The sequence below is a fragment of the Doryrhamphus excisus genome, linkage group LG5 (assembly GCF_037039965.1).
Source record: "Doryrhamphus excisus strain RoL-2023G ecotype Guam linkage group LG5, RoL_Dexc_Guam_v1.1, whole genome shotgun sequence".
Lineage (NCBI taxonomy): Eukaryota > Metazoa > Chordata > Actinopteri > Syngnathiformes > Syngnathidae > Doryrhamphus > Doryrhamphus excisus.
In genome coordinates this window covers 17,186,311-17,205,436 of record NC_136361.1, presented here as the reverse complement: position 1 = coordinate 17,205,436, position 19,126 = coordinate 17,186,311, and the positions used below count along the sequence as shown (strand labels likewise).

The 19,126-nt window shown below is 41.3% G+C and overlaps 1 protein-coding gene and 1 long non-coding RNA gene across 2 annotated transcripts in view; one reads left to right on the top strand and one right to left on the bottom strand.

The window, feature by feature from the left end:
* The window catches only part of LOC131105216 (forkhead box protein O6-like), a 159,240-nt gene that overhangs the window by 69,978 nt on the left and 70,136 nt on the right, over positions 1–19,126 (top strand). The window lies entirely within an intron of this gene.
* The window catches only part of LOC144898526 (uncharacterized), a 52,199-nt gene continuing 34,051 nt past the window's right edge, over positions 979–19,126 (bottom strand). Inside the window, exons 2-3 of the long non-coding RNA XR_013627410.1 lie at positions 9,481–9,588; positions 979–1,467 (exon numbers count right to left, since the gene is read on the bottom strand). This is a non-coding gene — a long non-coding RNA (uncharacterized LOC144898526). The remainder of the gene's footprint in view (positions 1,468–9,480; positions 9,589–19,126) is intronic.

Genomic DNA, 19,126 nt, shown 5'->3' with positions numbered 1-19,126 from the left:
AAGACACATTATTTGTGAAAGCACAAATATACTTCAAATACTCTTATAATATACTTCAAGTGCTACAAATTTTATCTTCCAGATAAAGAAGAACACTTTTAATGTCAAACTTACTTATTTGTATTTAACAACTTCACCTTTCTTCTGCACTGTACTACCGTGTAGAACTGTTGACATGAGATGTTCGAGTGCATTATGTAAATCTCAAGCCGTTTTTAATTTTTATTCACGTTCATTCTCCAGCAATCTGTGTACCACTAGGGGTGCGTGTACCCCAGATTGGGAACCAGGATGCCCATACTAGTATCTATTGTCACCTAATTGCTAGCTTTAGCATTTGAGCATTTTCCATATAACATTCAGCAATTAGTCTGTTTAAGCTAGCTGTGAGCATGCTAGTTATTAGCATTTACATTTTTGTACATTAAAATAGGTAGCAATTCGGACTCTATATATATTTATATATATATTTGAGCATTTTGCACGGGACAGTGACATTTAGCACTTTAGCAAATATTCTATTGATAACACTTAGTAGCTACAGTCACTGAAATGCTAGCGTTAGCATTTCAGCATTTTGCATATCACATCAACATGTAGTCTATTGAAGCTAGCTGTTAGCATGAACATGTTTCCACATTAAAATGGGTAACAATTGGGACTTTATGTACAAAGTAGCTATTGTCACTTAATTCATGTCTAATATGCATATCACACTGACTTTTATGGTTTTGGCGGTTAGTCTATTGAAGCTAGCTGGTAGCATGATAGCTATTAGCATTCTGCCCAGGTTAAAATAAATTGGTCTCCAAGCAAATTTAGTATTTCCATGGAAATGTCTCTAGTTTTCACCAGGAAATATGTTTGGGAAATGTTTAGGACCACCCTCCCACACATACTGTAGATGCCCCCCACAAGGGTCTAGTCTAGACTTACATGTAGTTCCTTGCCTGGTCTGGAATTTTAATCATTCATTTGTGTGATTCCAATTGGATTGACTAGGAAGACTAGGAGGGAGGATGGATGGATGGATAAAGGAGGCAAGGAATTGCCAAGGTCGCCCTGCAGCAAATGCACAAAAAGCAGGGATTGGAGAGAAGGAAAATGCTTAGTCGGATCTCAAGGCCAGATGTGCATTGCGACTCTCCTCAGGGGAACCAATTGCTTTTGGCCTCTGGGTTTGACCTTTAACCCCCATGGTCACCAACTGAAGTGCAGAGTAAATGCTCATGCGTCGCCACTATTTTTTCACAGTGTATTGCAAGAACATTTCAGCTTCTTGCTTTTGTCCATTTTTATTCTTAATCACCTGTGTAGTAGACCTTAAAGAGTCTTATGAGCAGTGCATTGATTTTTCTTCGATGATCATGTTTCTTTTGTCACCTTTTTTCTCTCACCAACGTCGGCCCGCCAGGAGCTTTCTGTCGGTCCGATGAAGCCTCCTTTACTTCTCGTCTGTTGCCTCGCCTGGTTAAACGAGCCACAGGGGAGCATTAGACGAGCAATAACCAAGCAGCTGGAGCTTCCACAGCGACTAACTTCTCCTCACGCTTAGAAAGAACCTTGATGCTGAACATGAACGGTACTTGTGCGGCAAATGCTCTCTTTTGCTTACGTTTTTTTTTTTTGGCACATCTACGATCCAAACTCATTCAAAGGAAACAAAGTAAATTAGGTTTATTTGTTTAAGCATTTCCAATGGCATTGTCGATTGAAAGATTTAAAAAAATAAAAAAATAAAAAATTTAATTATTAAAAATAATTAAAAATTAAGAAACAGTACAAAATAATTTGGAATGAAAAACTGCAAAAATGTCATTCAAATAAAACTCTTAAAAATACATAATAGTGTATAAAAACTACAAATGTTTATTTTATTTTATTTTTACACTTGGTAGAGCAAATTTGTTTAGTCTGTGAGGGCATATAGATTAACTGATTAACTTATTAATTATCTGCTCCAAATGCTGGACAGGACAAAGACATTTTTAATAAAAAAAACTGTAGGATGAAAAATGTTAAGTCATTCCTTAAATTCAAATAAAATGAATACAGAAACAAATTATCATATATCATATGTCATATTGGATCTCATAATAGTCAATAGCTAATTTAGCATACAAATTTCAAAATACATAACAACATAGGCCAAACAATTTCGAATTTTGATATTGAATTTTGAAATTTATATTGTGTTTGTTTATTTCGACATTTTCCTGATTTCAGAGTCGCCACAGTGGATATTTGAATTGAAAAAAAAAATGTAAAAAATACAAAATTTGGGATGAAAAATTAAGAAATAAATAAGTCCATCCATCCATTCTCTTTATCACTTGTCCTCACTAGGGTCGAGGGTATGCTGGAGCCTATCCCAACAGACACTGGGTACACCCTGGACTGCTTGCCAGCCAATCACAAGACACATATAGAAAAACACTTATGAATATGTCTGATACCCTTGTGAGGATATGCGGTAGAAAATGAATGAATAAATGAATAAGAGCACAGTGGTTAAGTGTTTAGCGTGCAGGCCACACAGCTAGGAGACCCAGGTTCGATTCATTCTATGTGTGGAGTTTACATGTTTTTTTGCATGGGTTTCTTCCGGTTTCCTCCCACATTCCAAAAACATGCTAGGTTAATTGGCGACTCCAAATTGTCCATAGGTATGAATGTGAGTGTGAATGGTTGTTTGTCTATATGTGCCCTGTGATTGGCTGGCGACCAGTCCAGGGTGTACCCTACATTATTTAATGCCGTCCAAATCTTAGGGGACATGAAAAAAATGCAAAAAAAATCTCCCAAATCTTACCTCCATGTCTAAAAGCAATAGTGTTATTGCTTTCATAGTGCACAAAACCTGAGGTCAACATAGAACTCACAAGAAATCTCTCTTAATTAAAGTTGTCAGATCCAATAGCGTACCATCCTTTTGTGAGGCCGATAGTAAGTCCATGTAAGACCTACAGATAATAATAACAATAATTATAATAGAATGATGTTATTAATGACTTCTAAGAGGATCAAGCCAGTGAATGAATGAGCCGCCTTAATGTGATGCGTGAAAAGATGGATTCTGAAGGCGCACAAAAGAAGCGAATGGTCATCCCACTAAGCCACATCTTTTAGACCATCAGTCACAATGAGTATTCATTCTTAGGTAATGAATACTTTTATATGTATGCATGTTTTAATGCAAGAACTCGGTAAAATACTACGTGAAGATCAATAAGGGAGGCATTATTTCAAGGTAGTTTGGATTGAGGGGGTACAGTTAAGACATATTATTTCTATACCATAGTGAACATTACTGATCATAAATCTTAAATAATTATATGCATTCATTCATTCATTTTCTACCTTCTGCTGGAGCCTATCCCAGCTGACTTCGGGCGAGAAGCGGGGTACACCCTGGACTGGTCGCCAGCCAATCACAGGACACATAGAGACAAACAACCATTCACACTCACATTCATGCCAATTAACCTAGCATGTTTTTGGAATGTGGGAGGAAACCGGAGTACCCGGAGAAAACCCACGCATGCACGGGGAGAACATGCAAACTCCACACAGAGATGGCCAAGGGTGGAATTGAACCCTGGTCTCCTAGCTGTGAGGTCTGCACACTAACCACTCTACCGCCGTGCAGCCCTTACTTTTATGCATTCATTCATTCATTTATTTTCTACCGCTTTTTCCTCACGAGGGTCGCTGGGGCGCTGGAGCCTATCCCAGTTGACTTTGGGTGAGAGGCGGGGTACACCCTGGACTGGTCGCCAGCCAATCACAGGGCACATATAGACAAACAACCATTCACACTCACATTCATACCTATGGACAATTTGGAGTTGCCAATTAACCTAGCATGTTTTTGGAATGTGGGAGGAAACCGGAGTACCCGGAGAAAACCCACGCATGCACGGGGAGAACATGCAAACTGGAATTGAACCCTGGTCTTCTACTTGTGAGGTCTGCGCGCTAACCACTCATCCGCCGTGCAGCCCTTACTTGTATGCAATTCTATACAAAGTCTGCACGTGTTCAAAGTGAGCATGTCTTTGTCTGCGTTGGTCGCACTACGCCACCAATCATACGATACGAGGCCGCGGATTCTCGAGACTTAATGACGTTCATCTGGCTTTATTTGATGCCGTTGAGCACATGGTCCATTTGCGTCTCTGCCATCATAGCAACCACACTGAAATCAGCTTTGCGTCCCTCTGGTTTCACTCACATTCGGAATAACATTATCATCACATTTAGGTAATGATATCACATCAAAGCGCCGTCAGGAGACTCCACCCCCTTCTATACAGCTCCCTCCCACGTGAAAATGGCCCAACATGACCCCTGTGTAAGACCTCCTGCGGCCTGGCGACTGCTCCCCAACCTCCCGCCCCGTGAACACTGACACTAATTGAGAGCGCTATGAAATATAGATGATCTCTGCGGTGGTCGCCACCGCTGCCGCCGTTTTCATTGAGGCTCCCTCATTTTTGCGCTCGTCTTCCTGTCTGCTCGAGCGACTCGGGATCAAGAAGGCTCGCGGACGCCTCGTTGGCATGACGCGCATGCTCCACTGCACACAAGGTGTATCAGCGACGGTCGGCTGCACACTTGGTGAATGTGAGTCATGGACGTGGATGAAGAGCGCAGAAAGAAGCCAAGCATGTATAGGACATACGTTCCGTTAAAAGTCAGCTTGGTAGCTTTGGTAATCTTCTTGATTAGCTTGATGGTTTCAACAGTTTGAAACGTGCCATCTACAGGACTTAATATTTATATTTTTCTCACCCATCCATTTTCTATGCTGCTTATCTTCACAAGGATAAGCGGTACAGAAAATGGATGGATGGATAAAAAACAATAACCCAAAATAAGTATCAATTAATGCAAATTATATTCATTCATTCATTTTCTACCACTTATCCTCATGTTAGGGTTACAGGGGTGCTGGAGCCTATCCCAGTTGTCTTCAGGCGAGAGGTTGGGTACACCATGGACTGGTCACCAGCCAATCACAGAGCACATATGGACAAACAACCATTCACACTCACATTCATACCTATGGACAATTTGGAGTCGCCAATTAACCTAGCATGTTTTTGGAATGTGGGAGGAAACCGGAGTACCCGGAGAAAACCCACGCATGCACGGGGAGAACATGAAACTCCACGCAGAGATGGCCGAGGGTGGAATCGAACTCGGGTCTCCTAGCTGTGTGGCCAGCATGCTCACCACTCGGTTCTACAATACACTGTAAAAAACAAATCAAATATTACAAGTGGGCGGCACAGCGGGCGAGTGGTTAGCGCACAGACCTCACAGCTAGGAGACCAGGGTTCAATTCCACCCTCGGCCATCTCTGTGTGGAGTTTGCATGTTCTCCCCGTGCATGCGTGGATATTCTCCGGGTACTCCGGTTTCCTCCCACATTCCAAAAACATGCTAGGTTAATTGGCGACTCCAAATTGTCCATAGGTATGAATGTGAGTGTGAATGGTTGTTTGTGTATATGTGCCCTGTGATTGGCTGACCAGTCTCTTGCCCAAAAACAGCTGGGATACAGCTGCGACCCTCGTGAGGAAAAGCGGTAGAAAATGAATGAATTAATTAAATATTACAAGCATAAATAGAATACAAAAAGTGTCCTTTAAGTCTTTAGTATTATTATAATTTATTATTATAAATGATTCCTATTTTCAGTGATTTTTTCTGTTATTAGATAATAGATAATAATCTAGTAATAGAACGTATTTTGATCCTGGGCTACCTCAACACTGACCTTGGTCGTGAACCCAGTGTGACCTAAATCTGAACTGGAGGTCCTCCTTGAGGTTTGTCATTTTGGTGAGAACTGAGCACTGTGTACACAGACAGAAGCCTCATACATGACATTACTGTAGACGTTTCTCCAAAGCAGGTGGCAGGGAATCACACTCAGTCGAAACCACCATGGCTACAGGTCAGGCGGTTAGTTTGTATGTGTGTGATGTGTATTTCTCTTTTATCAAATGTTGCTACCATGCTTTTTTGTAATGATTTTATATTAAGCATAATAATATAAGAGTATAATACACTCATTTTATTCTACCTTGATTTTACTGTACAATTTACAATTTTCTATAATTTATCAGTAAACGATGCACATATCTTAATATCATGGAAATGGCATAGTTTTATCACATACTTGTGAGGATTCCCCGCAGGACCGTTGCCTACTGTCAGCACTTCGCCTCGGCTGTCAATCGTCTCGTGGCCTTCGCCATCATTGGCTGGCTGGCACGCGAGTGTGAAATCTTTGTGTGCGATGGAGCACATGTTGACCCCTCGCAGCACATGTCTGTCTGTGCTCCATCAGCTAAAAGAAAAAGAAACATGGTGTCGGTCTTGGCAACCGTGCACGGACTGAGATGACATCCCAGTTTGGATGGAATACTGAGGCCCAGTTAGCACACACGTCTGCCAATGCGGTTACTGGTGCTTAACTCGCTCATTATGTCTCATTAGGTTTATTTTTTATGAAATATTATATATGCCAACACAAGAAGAATTATTCATTTTTGTTACTATGACAACATATAAACTACTCTTTGTCCACCCCATAACTGCTAATCAACAAATACATTCATATTCAATGGTAATGTGTTCAACAAAGGCAGCTGGAATTAACAACAAACACTAGCATAGCTTGGTGTAGCATAGCTTTTCTAATAGCAACATCATTCAAGATTAGCCGATTTTCTGAATAATCAGTGGGCCGGGCTCAAGACTCCATTTTAAATGTGTAGCAAAGCCTGAATTTTGCACAATACTCTTATAACAAGATTTCCGATACATGCAATATCAATATTTTGACATATCTGTGGGCAGTGTTCGAGATGGGCAGCTGAAATTAACAGCTAACACCAAAGTTAGCTACATTAACATAGCTACATGAGCTAAAGTGCTAATATTACAGTCACAATTTTAAAGCAACATCGTGCTAGGTCTAATTTATTGTCCTCACAGTTGGCAAGGCTCCAGTCTTTATTCTAAGATGCGTAGTGAATATTCGCTAACAAGGTTTCTGATATATGCTGAGTCTCATAACATAATATAAATATTGAAATACAGTAAAGTCTCGTTATATCGATATCGGTTAAAACGAATTACTACTTATTACGATACTATTTTCATTTCCTGGCAAATTTCTAGTCTTTTATGATATAATTAGCTCCGTTAGTACGATACACGGTTATTATGATAATCCGGTTACTATGATGCCCTTTTCATCTCCCGCCAGCCAATTTGGTCTGCTTATATCGATACAAAAGCAGCTTAAATCAATCTTTGCTTAAGGATTTCAATACCAAAAAAGAACACGGCGAACGGCTGCTTCCAGTCAACTTTATTTTTCACACTTCCACCACCAGAGCACAGCACACACAGCGGAAAACACCCGTCCCTCGCGCCTACCCCTCCGGGTGGCAACACCTTCCCTATTGATAGTTCCGGGGTGAATTATGTCCCGGTAACCGGTAATCACTACAGCGTAAGTTTATTTTTATTTACTGTAGTACAAAATTTATTGTAGTACAAAAGCATGCTAGATACGCAATCCATGAACTCAAGGAGAAAATTACATGCCATATCAAAGATCCGCCCACTTTTAATGCAGTTCGTCGCAGGATCGGATATATGGATAGTCCGGTTATATCGGTATTTTTTCCGACTCCCGAGAATATCGATATAACGAGACTTTACTGTTTTGTGACATATTTGGGGGCGATGTGTTCAACAAAGGCAGCTGGAATTAACAACAAACGCAAACGCCAGCAACGCTAGCATAGCTTGGTGTAGCATAGCTTTGTGAGCTACAGTGCTAACATTACAGTCACATTCTAATAGCAACATCATTCAAGATTAGCCAATTTTCTGAATTCTGGGCTCAAGACTCCATTTTAAATGTGTAGCAAAGCCTGAATTTTGCACAATACTCTCATAACAAAATTTCCGATACATGCAATATCAATATTTTGACATATCTGTGGAGAGTGTTCAAGAGGGGGCTGCTGAAATTAACAGCTAACAGCAAAGTTAGCAACACTAGCATAGCTATATGAGCTAGATATGTTATAAGTGCTAACATTACAGTCACAATTTAAAAGTAACATCTTGCTAGGTCGAACGTATAGTCTTCACGTCTGTCGCTGAATGACGGACAGTTGGCAAGGCTCCAGTCTTTATAATTTATTTATAAGATGCGTAGCGAAGCCTGAATTCTGCGTAATACTTCAATAACAAGATTTCTGATACAGGCTGAGTCTCATAACATAATATAAATGTTGTGACATATTTAGGGGTGATGTGTTCAACAAAGGCAGCTGGAATTAACAATAAATGGCAGCAACGCTAGCATAGCTTTGCACGATAACGTGCTAACATTTCATTCATTCCTTCATTTTCTACTGCTTTTCCTCACGAGGGTCGCGGCGGGTGCTGGAGCCTATCCCAGCAGTCTTCTGGCGAGAAGCGGGGTACACACTGGACTGGTCGCCAGCCAATCACAGGGCACATATAGACAAACAACCATTCACACTCACATTCATACCTATGGACAATTTGGAGTCGCTAATTAACCTAGCATGTTTTTGGAATGTGGGAAGAAACCCACACATGCACGGGGAAAACATGCAAACTCTACACAGAGATGGCCGAGGGTGGAATTGAACTCTGGTCTCCTAGCTGTGAGGTCTGCGCACTAACCACTCAACCGCCGTGCAACCGGTCACATTCCAACAGCAACATAATCCAACTTAGAGATCTCACATTTTATCTGCCTAATGGATAGATAGTTTGAGAACCTCTTCTCTTAAAAGTGGAGCAAAGAAGTGAGGGAGCACGTCTGGTGCTCATGAGCAGGCTCTGGGGGCGCTTATTACTATTAGAACATCATTAAAAAGTCACTTTTGCATAATAAAAAAGTGTAAAGATCAGTAGATCAGTGTGACTGGTAGAAGTGGCCGCATCCAATGAATGAACTTCAGGAGATGCAAGTTTAAATATACATCTCGTAGTGCCGGTACAAATAAGCAACAATAACAACATTAAAAGTGACATTTCTTGTGGTTTTCCTTTGGACTTTTTGACTGTTAAAGCCAAGAAAGAAAGTGTTCAGAACGGTGCTTCTAATTGGACATGCACTAGTAGGGAAGGGAGGGCAATTAACACAAGCGTGTGACGTCTCTCCCTAGCTCCTCATCCTCCTTCTCCCTACCTCGGGTTTGTCGTCTGCCTCAGTGGCATGCTAACGCTCACAATGCAGCGTGCTGAATTATTGATGCTGCCCATGTGAAAGTTTGATGGCTGACTCGCGGGCAGATTGAACCTGCAGGCGGCAAACGCCTTTGCCCATCAGCACACACATACACACACACGGACACACACACACACACACACACACACACGGACACACATACTTCAGCATGCAGTACATACCTCCCAATGGACTAGTCACCCCCACACTCTGGTTCCAACTCCGGTAGATTTGTTGGAAGTCTCTGCAACTGTTGCACATCGCGCTGACAGTGTGTGTTGGTCCTGCATCTTTAAGATATATTACTGTACAAAACTCACATAACCCATTAATCAATAAGTTTATTGCACAACACAGCAGCAACAGAACCAATGTTGTAATAGCAATGTTGTAATGACTTTCAAAATAACAATGTAGTGCAAGTACTGCATCATTTTAAAGCATATGCAGAGATAAACAAGGGAATTGGATTCTGACTACTCATTTAACTTAAAATGCAGCGACTGACATCTTGTGGAGTTGATGAAAAAAATACATCTGGATGTCGCCTACAGCCACTGATACGAATGCCTTTTTCGTCTCTAAGTATGCGATGACCACATGGTTGTTTATTAATGAGCATGTTGCACAACACAGCAGCAAGACAACCAAAATAGTCATAGCGGTAGTTAGCAAGCTGCTGATGAGTTAATTGTCTGGGGACCACCATATTAGCATACAAAGAATACAATTACTATCAATAAATGTACAATAAATATGCTAAACATAAGTAGCTAGCCAAAACACAACATAGCTAACAGTTACATCACACCAACTTTACAACACACATTCAAAATAACAATTCAGGAACATTTGAGATAGCTATTTCAAGTGCTTTTCACACAGATACTCACAAAAAAAAAACAAAGTTACCCAAGGCTCAAACGTTTTAGCTTGTTTATAAGCTTTTTAAACTTCATTGCTAGCTTGTGCTTCACAGAGAGACGAAAGAACTCAAAGATTGTCTAATGACGAGAAGAGTACTCACTCTTCCTGTCACTGAAATGATTGTTTTTGGCAAAGATGTCTCATTTAGATTTTTTTTTAACCATATCTTTTTAACCTATTTAACTATGATTTATTTACCCGTTTATACATTTTAAATGAACTCCGAAATCACATGAAACCACCATTTTTCACTCCAAAACATGACAAGGAGCATAACTCATTCTTACAAACAGCAGTGATGAAAACCTTCCAATATCTACTCCAGTTTTCTGATTCCCGAAGCTTTTCTGTGCTAATTGTAATAGCCTCACTAACCATGAACTCAGGGCTGGCCAAAGCCTCCATGGGGCCCTAAGCAAAATAATTAATTACTTTTTCTTTTTTTAAGTCAATTGCTCTTGGGGGCCCCCTACTGGTCACAGTGGTTAGTTTGCTGATGCCTTGGGCCGACTCTGCTTAAACGTCACAGCATGTCACTGTTTCAAAGGCATCAACAAAGATCATTTTTGCATCTGTAATGACAAGGAGGGGGGCATTTAGGCTGAATATGGCAGATATGTAATTAATATGTAATTAAGGTAAGTATTTATTTTCACTTCTAATATTATGTTATTTATTTGGAGTATAACAGAACAGCGAAAAGGGGTCCACTGTGCTCCAAGAACTATCCAGTACCTATGACGTAACCACTATCATAATAAAGCATTAAAGCAAATACAGATAGTTCATTTCTACCTCAATTTAAACATTTAAAATGTGAGGCCCGCTGGCCCGCCCCTAGCATGCTAACAAATAGCTTCAGGCTCCCGCTCGCTTGATAAGTAAAGACAATTTGTAGAATGGTAAATGTGCTAAGCATTTTTACGATACAGCCTCAAGTCATCTCTGTATGTTCCTACAACTGCTGAGAAAAATTATGAGAAAAAAAACATCCTACTAATCGCACATTTAGTGTTGCCTTATATATATATATTTTTTTTTAAATATATTTTTTAATCTACAAGGCACTCCCTACAAGCTTTAAATAAAATGTGGCAAAATGAGTGTTCAACGCCGGGAGACTCGTGACTCATGTTTCCTTCCCCTCAGGTTAGAACCCGAAAAGTCCAAAAGTGCCAGCCTGAACTCGGCTTGGTCCTAATGGAGCAGCAGTAGTTGGTCTCCAGGCGGCTTGAAGCATTTAATGTACAGGCTTCTTGCATGTTTAATAATGGAAGTAGCACTCCGATGTGGAGTGTGCACATACAAACTGCAGTGTCTTGCATGCCGCTTGAATTGTGCTCCCCTTCTTACATAGATCTTCACTAAGATAAGTTGAAAATAAATATATTTTTTTTACACTTGCTTTTTTAATTTTGTTGCAAATTATGCATGAAAAAGGCATGGCATTTTGTATCCCCATATCACCTACTACTAATGGACCAACCAGGACATGCCTTGCTTTAGCTCTAGCATTTATGCTAATGTTATTGTTGAGAGTAACGCATGGCAAGTTTGCTGTGTGCTAAAATGCTAAGTTTATTTCAAGAACATTTTTGATCACCTGATGAACAGACTGTTCCACTTTAACTGTTGTTTGCAAAACACTGGTTACTCAGTTGGTGGCTGGATGAGTGGTTAGCGTGCCACCGCTAGGAGAACTGTGTTCGATTCCCTGCTCGGTGGGCATATCTGTGTGGAGTTTGCATGTTCTACCCATACGTGTGTGGGTTTTCTCCGGGTACTCCGGTTTCCTCCCACATTCCAAAAACATGCTAGGTTAATTGGCGACTCCAAATTGTCCATAGGTGTGAATGTGAGTGTGAATGGTTGTTTGTCTATATGTGCCCTGTGATTGGCTGGCGACCGGTCCAGGGTGTACCCCGCCTCTCGCACGAAGACAGCTGGGATAGGCTCCAGCACCCCCACGACCCTAGTGAGTATACGTGGTAGAAAATGAATGAATGAATGAATGTCTAAACTCGGCTGCATGGTGATCGAGTGGTTAGCACGCAGGCCTCACAGCTTTGAGACCCAAATTTAATTCCACGGCCATTTCTGTGTGGAGTTTGAGTGTTCTCCCCGTGCATGCGTGGGTTTTCTCCGGGTACTCCGGTTTCCTCCCACATTCCAAAAACATGCTAGGTTAATTAGCGACTCCAAATTGTGAATGTGAGTGTGAATGGTTGTTTGTCTATATGTGCCCTGTGATTGGCTGGCGACCAGTCCAGGGTGTACTGCGCCTCTCGCTGAAACACAGCTGGGATAGGCTCCAGAATACCCCTGCCAACCTAATGAGGATTTTGGAGTGGAACCTCGGTTAGCGAACAGTTTTTTTGGTTTACATCACAAATGTATGGAAACATTTTGCCTCAGTTTGCGTCCATTTCCCGGTTAGCATACAATATATTATGCATCTTATTAATACATTGTGTATGTTATGGGAAAATGTGATTCTGTTAGAGAAAGTGTCGATTCTGGAATGAATTAATGATGCTAACTGAGGTTTCACTGTAAAATTTGCATACTAAAGTCAGCTAAAATTTTCAAATGGTTATTGTGAACACCATGGAAGAGACGTTAGGCTCTCATGTACTGTTGCAAAGGCACTATACTATGAGCTGTGTTGTGTATACAAAAAATTGTCGGAATCTTATATTCAGTATTTTGGGTGAATTACACAACACAACTGTAGGGGGGGCCATGGAGAAAAAAAATTCTGCTATTTTAAATGACATGTGTCCCATTTAATCATTTAAGTTTGTAACCTGCATAATATTCGAGGGGTGTGGTGGTGGTAGTGGTGGTGGTGGTGGTGGAGGGGGGGTGTATAAAGTGCTGTCACAAGCTAATCCGGGAGCGTCGTGATGGGCATGATGGCATCTTCCTCCACCCTCCCTCCTGCTCCTCCTGCCTGCCTCCTGTATGTGAATGTGTCATGGAGGAGACATGAGGAGGCTGCCTGCTGATTTATTCATGATATGACTTTTAATATCATTTACTGGGACATGCAAGTCTGCATCTTAAATAGGCCTACAGGCACCTTTGCGCGCTGCAGCAAGCACGTGTGACAGAGCCAGAATCTTTTTTTTTGTTTTGTTTTGTTTTGTGCGGGTACTTGTGGCAGCTTGGAGCTACACCCTGTGTGTGTGTGTGTGCATCGACAGTGTAATTTGTGTGTGAGGTTGGTGTGAGGTTGGTTATCAGACAATAGCAGGAGGTCAGTGTGTAATGGAGTATAGTTAAGACAACCTAATTTACTCATTTGGAAGAGCCACCTTATGTATATGTACATCCTGAAGACAAACGTATAGGGACGTGGTTGGACTATAGCTTCGGATAACGTTCTTTCATATGTGCAATACAGATTACTATTATTACAAATAATAATAATACAAATGCTCAATAACTTGAGAAACTTGAGAAATTAGTTGCTAAGTTGATGTATGTTAATGTTAGTTGCTAAGGTACATTGCTTGATAGCGACCATTCATTCATTCATTCATTTTCTACCGCTTATCCTCACAAGGGTTGCAGGGGGTGCTGGAGCCTATCCCAGCTGTCTTCGGTACAGCCTGGACTGGTCACCAGCCAATCACAGGGCACATATAGACAAACAACCATTCACACTCACATTCATACCTATGGACAGTTTTTGGAATGTGTACCCGGAGAAAACCCACACATGCACGGGGAGAACATACAAACTCCACACAGAGATGGCCGAGGGTGGAATTGAACTCGGGTCTCCAAGCTGTGAGGTCTGCGCACCAAGTGATGGCGACCAATCTTGCTCAAATTTTACACACATGTGCTTGTTAGTCCACTAAAAGTGTGAACCAAATTTCATGGCAATTTGGCTAAATACTCTAAGTCAGGGTTGGGCAAACTACAGCCCGGGGGCCACATGCGGCTCGCTAAGCGTTTGAATCCGGCCCACCAGTTGCTTTTAAAGTATTTAAACCCTTAACATACAATCTAGCAACATGACTTTTAAGTAGTCAGAGTCATGTTGTAGTCAGGGATGTTCTCATACTTCTTCTTTAATAGTCGGTGTTTTATTATAATTCTATTTCATTATTTGATGGGGTCTGATGTTTAAAGTGCTCCTGAAAAAAAGGGGACTGAATGTACGGATAAATTATTCCTGGTGGACTGTTAGAATTACAAACGTGAAACAGTTGGCATGTATCAGATATATAATCTGGCCCCTGGACAATTTAACTGAATCCTGCTCTAAGGTTAGAGTTCCCTTAACTATCCATGATCCTTACATGAGTTTGCTGTGGAAGAAGCCCATTAAACATCTTTGTAAAAGTTAGCCACCTCAAAAAGTGTCCAAAAATCCACAAAATTTTTGTATTTTCTTCCATTTCTTGTTCCAAGTGTTACATACAATATGAGCTTGGAGGACTCCAACGGCACTAATAACAATTTTTTTCAAATGATCTGGAATGGGATAGAAAGCAGTCTTGCACGACTCCCAGACTTCATGAAGACTCTTAGGTTTGATCTTCCAAGCCTCCTTCTTCATCTAACCCCAAACATACACATCAATTATGTTAATGTCCGGTGACTGGCCGGCTAATCCTGGACGTTCTTCACGATCGAGAACTTTGATGTTGAGGGTGGAGTGTGAGAAGAAGCGCCATGCTGCTGAAGAATTTGTCGTCTCTTGTAATTTGGTAGGTAATTGGCAACAAGAATTTAAAGAGAACTAAACAATGGTGTTGCATTTGCCAAGGACCACAGCTTGCAGAAAGGGTGGACGGCGACAGAAGGTTGATTTTTCCGATGAATCATTCAGTAAACTGCAACCCACTCACCACAAATACTGCAAAAATACCTGGTGGAACTTGAAAGAACCCGAGATTCACCCAGAAAACAGTCAAGTTTGATGGAGAAAGGGATCTACAGAATGATTGGTAACATGGATATTACATTCCAAATTTAAGAGAAGGTAAATTCTTCAGTAGGACGGATCCCCTTCGATTACTCCACATTAAAGTTCCCGATAGTGAAGAAGGTCAAGATGCTCCAAGATTGGCCAGCCCAGTCACCAGACATGAACACTTTTGAGCCTGTTTGGGGTTACATAAGGGAGTAGGCTCGGAAGTGAAACCCAAGAGTTCTGATGAAGTCTCGGATTTGTGGAAGACTGCTTTCTTTGCCATTCCGGATAATTTTATCAATTACTTATTGGAGTCATTGCTGACATATATGGATAGAGTACTCCAAGCTCATGGAAGTCATACACAATATAAGGAAACGGTACTCACAACGAGCTTGTGAAACCCATCAGAAATCACAGGAGGCCATCGGCACTGGATATAGAGATATAGAGATATAGAGAACACTTCTTCCTAAGGCACCCTTAAAGAAATGGAAGAAAATATTGTAATTTTGTGGATTTTTGGACACTTTTTGAGGTGGCTAACTTTTACAAAGATGTTTAATGATCTTCTTCCACAGCAAACTCATGTAACGATCATGCATAGTTAAGGGAACTGTAACTTTAGAGCAGGATTCAGTTCTCCCCGTGCATGCGTGGGTTTTCTCCGGGTACTCCGGTTTCCTCCCACATTCCAAAAACATGCTAGGTTAATTGGCGACTCCAAATTGTCCATAGGTATGAATGTGAGTGTGAATGGTTGTTTGTCTATATGTGCTCTGTGATTGGCTGGCGACCAGTCCAGGGTGTACCCCGCCTCTCGTCCAAAGACTGCTGGGAGAGGCTCCAGCACCCCCCGTGACCCTCGTGAGGAAAAGGGGTAGAAAATGAATGAATGAATGAAATGTTAGCACGTTATCGTGCAAAGCTATGCTAGCGTTGCTGCCATTTATTGTTAATTCCAGCTGCCTTTGTTGAACACATCACCCCTAAATATGTCACAACATTTATATTATGTTATGAGACTCAGCATGTATCAGAAATCTTGTTATTGAAGTATTATGCAGAATTCAGGCTTCGCTACGCATCTTATAAATAAATTATAAAGACTGAATGAATGAAATGTGACCGTTATGTTAGCACTTTATCGTGCAAAGCTATGCTAGCTAACATTCCAAAAACATGCTAGGTTAATTGGCGACTCCAAATTGTCCATAGGTATGAATGTGAGTGTGAATGGTTGTTTGTCTATATGTGCTGACCCTACATTATTTAATGCCGTCCAAATCTTAGGGAACATGAAAAAAAATACAAAAAAATCTCTCAAATCTTACCTCATGTCTAAAAGCAATAGTGTTATTGCTTTCATAGTGCACAAAACCTGAGGTCAACATATGTGCCCTGTGATTGGCTGGCGACCAGTCCAGGGTGTACCCCGCCTCTTGCCCAAAGACAGCTGGGATAGGCTCCAGCACCCCCCGCGACCCTCGTGAGGAAGAAGCGTTAGAAAATGAATGAATGATATGTTGTCATTATTTTTGTGCAGGTCTACCTATTAGCGGCTATAATAAAATGATGAGGAATAGGTGGGAGGATGGAACAGGAGGCAGACAGAGAAGGGGGCGGCCGGAAAGCACGCTTTAATTTGGTTATGATCTAATTTGCTTTGATTAAAAATGCATGCAAATCCCCCCCTCTGCATTTGAGATCAGTGAGGAGAGGCGACACCTCTCTTTTTCTCTCTTCTCGACTTTCACTTTTCGTCCTCTAGAATGTCCACTAAACCTAAGAGTGTCGCACTTACAACATGCATTTGCTGTGAGAGGCTTATTCCTGACTTTGTGTCCTTGGTCAGATTCTGCCGGGCTGCCCAGAGGTCGATCTTTCCCGACAGGCCTACATTGTGAAGGTCATGCGGCTTGTGTTGATTTTGTTCCTCGTGCATCCTTTTCCCATCTTAACCTGCATCTAGCGTGTTCTCCTGGGTAACCATGAACAACCTTCAGCCACAGCTCACACCTGTGTGTGTTTGTGTGCGTTTGTCATTCTGTTCTTGTGTTTGTCTAAGAAAAAAAGCCTCCTCACTAACTACATCAGGATGGCGGGTATTCTTGTCACCCTCTATTATTCCCTCCATCCACCATCCACGTTTTACTGTAATGAACTTGGATCCGCCTCCCTCCCGCCCCCAAATCTCCCTACTCTTTTATTGTTATTTACATGACTCATGCAGCCAATCAAACACTCAATCATGCATTCTTTTTTCCCCCCTCAAATAGCCATTCTTAATAATCTTCTGGGTGCCCTAATTGTTTCACATGATTGTACGTATTTTTATGTATAAGCTAACTCTGCTGCACACAAAAGGATGTACAATTCTCTTAAAATGCACCCCTACTGTGTTCGCTGTGCTGTTATTTTTCTGACAAATACACCACATGGCGTTGCTGTTTTTAAACCACAACTCCCATAAAATTCATAAATGATTGCTGGTTTCTTGGTTGACTATGGCCCTTAGTCCAAAAATATTGAAAAGCAAGTTATATGTCATTTTCTGGTTATTCATAGATATAGACATAGACATAGACATAGACATAGACATAGACATAGACATAGACATAGACATAGACATAGACATAGACATAGACATAGACATAGACATAGACATAGTCATAGACATAGACATAGACATAGACATAGACATAGACATAGACATAGACATAGACATAGACATAGACATAGTCATAGACATAGACATAGACATAGACATAGACATAGACATAGACATAGTCATAGTCATAGTCATAGTCATAGTCATAGTCATAGTCATATACATAGACTTTTTTTATTGTCATTGCACAATAACACAGCAGTGAAATTGCCAACGAAATGTCGTTGCCTGGCTCCCGTATAATAATAAATAATAAATAATAATGTGGAGAATAAATAGATGACATCATATATGAACAATAGAACAGCGTAAACAGTAATTTGTACAAATAATTATTCGGAGTAAAACCAGTATTTACAAAGTCATATACTATGCTGTAACAAGGAAAATATTATGTTTATTAATATTGTGAATCCTTCCACCCTCGGCCATCTCTGTGTGGAGTTTGCATGTTCTCCCCGTGCATGCGTGGGTTTTCTCCGGGTACTCCGGTTTCCTCCCACATTCCAAAAACATGCTAGGTTAATTGGTGACTCCAAATTGTCCATAGGTATGAATGTGAGTGTGAATGGTTGTTTGTCTATATGTGCCCTGTGATTGGCTGGCGACCAGTCCAGGGTGTACCCCGCGTCTCGCCTGAAGACAGCTGGGATAGGCTCCAGCACCCCCACGACCCTCTTGAGGATAAGCGGTAGAAAATGAATGAATGAATGACATCTGTTCAACTTCATTAACAATCACAAAATCCATCCACCCGTTTTCTATGCCGCTTATCCTCATTAGGATTGTGGGGGTATGCTGGAGCCTACCCCACCTCTCGCCCGAAATCAGTTGGGATAGGCTCTAGCACCCCCAGCAACCCCTGCTCCATGCTAAAGCTGTTTTTTTGCGTAAAATATTTTAACCTCTTTTAAAATACGATTTATGCCGCACATTGGTTGAGTGGTTCGCATGTAGGCCACAGATCGGGAAGACCTAGACCTAGGCATCTCTGTGTGGAGTTTGCATGTTTTCACCGTGCATGTGTGGGTTTTCTCCTCCCACAAAAACATACTAGATTAATTGGTGACATCCAAATTGTCCATAGGTATGAATGTGAGTGTGAATGGTTGTTTGTCTATATGTGCCCTGTGATTGGCTGGCGACCAGTCCAGGGTGTACCCCGCCTCTCGCCCGAAGACAGCTGGGATAGGCTCCAGCACCCCCGAGACCCTTGTAAGGAAAAAGCGGTAGAAAATGAATGAATGAATGTATACATTTTGGGCTGCACGGCTGCAGACCTCACAGCTAGGATACCCGA